The following is a 4311-nucleotide window of genomic DNA, read 5'->3' as shown; positions in this document are numbered from 1 at the left end:
GACAAACTGAAGCCTGCCATCAACCATTTGAATAAGCTTGGAAGCACTGTTTGAGCCTTGAGATGACTGTAGCCTCTGCAATCTTGTGAGAAACCCTGAGCCAAACCAACCAGCCAAACTGCACCCAGACCACTAACCCTCAGGTACTATGTGAGAAAATAAATATTGGAGGATACTTTGTTATGAAGCACAGAATGCATAGATTCACAGAAATTTTGCCATTAAGCCTATTTAAAATAAAAGTAATAATGTACATCTTAAAATTATTTTGTTGACTACAAATTTAATTTACTACCTTAATGAAATATCCTCAAAATAAACATTTACATTATACGAATTTGGCTTTTATTTAATAAAAACAATTACAACCCCTTACTTCTAAAGATTTGACTTCTTGGCTCTCATAAAACCTTAACAGTTGTGGGTTATTTTTCTTTTCCTTGAATATAAAATGTTTTGAGGCTGCATCTGGCTCCTGCTCTCACAGCCACTGCAGTAAACTGAAGTCCATAGAGAAGGCGCTGGGGCAAGTGAGATGCCAGACAGGCACTGGATGACTCTGCCTCTCTGAGGAAAATAATTAAACATGGGCAAAGGAAATCCTAAGAAGCCAAAAGGCAAAATGTCATCATCCACATTCTTTGTGCAAACTTTCCAGGAAGAGCACCCAGATGTTTCAGTCAACTTCTCCGAGTTTTCGAAGGAGTGCTCGGAGAGCTGAAAGACCATGTCTGCTCAAGAGAAAGGAAACTTTGAAGACATGGCAAAGGCAGACAAGGCCTGTTATGAAAGAGGATATGAAAACATATCCCACCTAAAGGGGAAACAAAAAACAGAAGTCCTAAGATCCTAATGCACCCAATGTACTCCTTTGGCCTTTTTCTTGTTTTCTTCTGCATATCACCACAAAATCAAAGGAGGACATTCTGGCTTCTCCATTGGTGATGTTGCAGAGAAAATGGGAGAGATGTGGAATAACTCTGCCACAGATGACAAGCAGCCTCACAAAGAAGGCTGCTGAGCTGAAGGAAAAATACGAAAAGGGTATGGCTGCATTTGGAGCTGAAGGAAAGCCTGATGCAGCAAAAAAAAGAGTTGTCAAGGTTGAAAAAAAAAAAACAAGGAAAAGAAAGAAGAGGAGAAAAAGTAGGAAGATGAAGATGATGAATATGCTGGTTCTAACTCAGTTCTTTTTTCTTGTCCATAAAGCATTTAACCCCCTGTAACCAACACGTTCCTATTAAAGAAAAAAATTGAAATGTAAGGCTGTGTAAGATTTATTTTTAAACTGTAAGGTATCTTTTTTTGTATAATTAGCACACTACCAAACGTGACTTTAGATAGCCCTGTCCTGGTGATATTTTCAGTAGCCACTAACCCTGCCTGGAACAGTGTGGGGGGTGGAAACTGGCATGGAAATTTACACAGGTTCATGTTGGTGCATAGCACGAATTAGTTGTATATTGGGATAGTAGTGTTTTCATATTCAGTTGTCTTTGAGGCAGCTTACAGGAAATAACTGGTGTTCTGTTAACTGAATACCACTCTGCAATAGCAACAACAAAAAAAGTTGCAGCTGTTATGCTGACATTCTGAATGCTTTTAAGTAAATACAATTTTTCTATTAGTGAAAAATAAATAAAATGTTTTAAGGATTTGGCTCTATTTACTCTAGTGTTTCTCAAAATAAGGATTCTAGGTAAGTTTCAATGTCTAAGTGAAGATCAGAAATACAGAATTTTCAATAGCTCTTTAGGCATAACAGTAGTGAGCCACAGGTCATATGAAGATAAAATAGATTCTTCTTCCCAGATTCCTTTCTTGTGTTTTCTTAAACTCAGTTTTTAGATTTGCTACAGGCCAAAGACAGACCGTAAGTTTTTCTTCTCCATGATTCTATGAATCTTGTTATTTATTTTTCTTTCCAGCACTGTTATAGGAATCCTCACAGTGGGTCAGATCATAGAATTTTAAAAAGTCATTTATTAATAAATTTTTATATAAATCAACATTATGATATATCCATCACTATGCCAAAGCTTTATCTAAAAAAATGCTTAGAAAATTAAAAACCACTTTTAATTTAATTTTACCTTAATTTTAATCTTTAAAATCTTGTATTTTTGCTAGTAAAATATAAATGTATAGTATATATCAAAGAAATCAATCTTGGTATATTTCTCTCCTGCAGCAATGCAGATAATTGGCTTCATCAATCTAAATGATGCTATAATACTAGGATTTTATTAATGTCAATATCAGATACTTTACAATTTGTATATATAAAAATAAATTTTAACTAAATTCATTATATGCAATATTGTTTCACGTTTATAAATATAGAATATCTTCTTTAGAAGAAAGACAAACTTTTTGTATTATTTTTATATTTTATGTAAATGCATATAAAATATTTAAATGGCTGAAAGTGAAAATCAAGTGAATTTTTAAGTATTGTAGAATGTTTCATGTGATCACCTAATTTATTTTAAATAAACATAAGTGTCTTGCATGTTGTAAAAAATATATAAAGATATACATAAATATTTAATATATATACACATATATGTATACATAAATATTTATAATATACAATAATATATAATATAATCTAATATATAAGTATTTATAAATATGAATATTTAATATATATACATATATACATATACATTTAAATTTCACATATGCTGTTTTGTATTGTGAATAATGAAAATTTTAGGCAGCTGAAAAAATTAATTAAGGATAATAACGATTTTAGAAATAAATGCTAAACCATATTAGGTAAAAAAAAAAAGCCTTGCAAAGAGTTAAACACTGAGTAAAGAAACTAGAAAAGCCTTCATGTTTACTACAGGAAATATACCATTAATGTTGTTGGAGCCCAAGTACAGATTAACCACCATCATTTCTAAACGTTAACTATAACAAAGATAGATGTAACAATGTCTTCATGCTTTGCATCCAAACTACGCATAATTAAGTCATGGCTGAAAAATGATTTTTGCTTTTCTCCCGTTAAAAGATAAAGAAAAACATACTCTTCGCCATTATATGTCAATGGCTAAACTTGTCTTTTTAGTAGAGTTTAAGACAAGAGGCAAATCAATAATTTAATCTCTTACAGCTGAATATACTCTACATGTAAACAGTATTTCCACTCAAAACAACAAGCATGTGATGGGCTTCCATACATTTAAAATTCTCTGTGCTCCTTCTCTGATAGAAGATTACTAAATTCTACTTAATCGTTGGAGAACAAAAATAATGCTTATTTTTGTCTGTTTGTTTTTTGTATATCTTACTTCCAAAATACATTACTACATTCTGCAACAGACTACATGGAATTCATACGTTCATTATTGTTTTAGGTTATATAATTATTTCTGATGCTATATGTGATTTCACACTCAAGAACCTTAATCTTATCCATAATTAATTCTGAAGTTTGTGCCATAAAATCTTCCATCAAAATCTTCCATCAAAATCCTTCCTGTAAGCGAACGATAGATGGAACCTTACCTCAATAATTTAAAAATATACTATTTGAATAAAACATCCTGCTAACTGGTGCAGGGAACAAAGAGATAAATAGACGTATACAACCTTATGAACTACAATGACACATGAATCAAATAGATTGGTAAACTTACCAATTGCAGGTCAGAATAGTAATGCCAAAAGTGGCATAAGCAGTGTGATTTTGGAAAATTGAAGATGAAAAATGTTTCAGGAAGCTTACAAGAAAATCCCCAACATTTTTGCAATGTCCTAATAATATGAATTAGCTAGTATATTTAGGAAGAAAGAAATTATCAACTATTTAAAACACGTACGGCAGTCTTTAAATTCTGCCACAGGAAGGGAAAAACAAAAATAAGTCAAAGTCAACCCTAAGCAAGGAGACTTTCAGGTATATAAAGATTTTTTTTTCTTTTTATCCTCAAGAAAATTTAATACCAAGAATTGATAGCGTTCTAAGTGCTTGGAATCAGGAGGTACATTATTTTACTTCACCTTCACTGTCAGTAATAGAATCATGGAATATTAGTGGTAGAAGTACTCTTATTCCTTAACATAATTTGAGGTGGCTTCAGTTCTTCTGTTCATTTCATAGGCGGACACCTGTGTATAATAAAATGTAGAAGGTTGGGATTCCTGGATTATGCATTCTATTTACTGTATCAAGCATCCTGTTAAGTTTCCATTTTCTTGTTGTTTTATTAGGTTAGTTTAACCTCATTTTTGTGCTACCTTCATATGTTTTGTAACCTATATTCTTTTATATGTAAATTTTAGTAAATTTACAATTCT

The 4311-nt window shown here is 31.8% G+C and overlaps 1 pseudogene; it reads left to right on the top strand.

Annotated features, from left to right (window-relative positions):
* The first annotated feature begins 586 nt into the window (after nt 1-586).
* Nucleotides 587-1207, top strand: LOC102966452 (annotated as a pseudogene).
* The last annotated feature ends 3104 nt before the right edge of the window (nt 1208-4311 follow it).

The sequence above is a fragment of the Panthera tigris genome, chromosome C2, assembly GCF_018350195.1.
Source record: "Panthera tigris isolate Pti1 chromosome C2, P.tigris_Pti1_mat1.1, whole genome shotgun sequence".
Taxonomy (NCBI): Eukaryota; Metazoa; Chordata; class Mammalia; order Carnivora; family Felidae; genus Panthera; species Panthera tigris.
The sequence above is the reverse complement of the archived record's forward strand: the minus strand, read 5'-3'. Positions and strand labels throughout refer to the sequence as shown.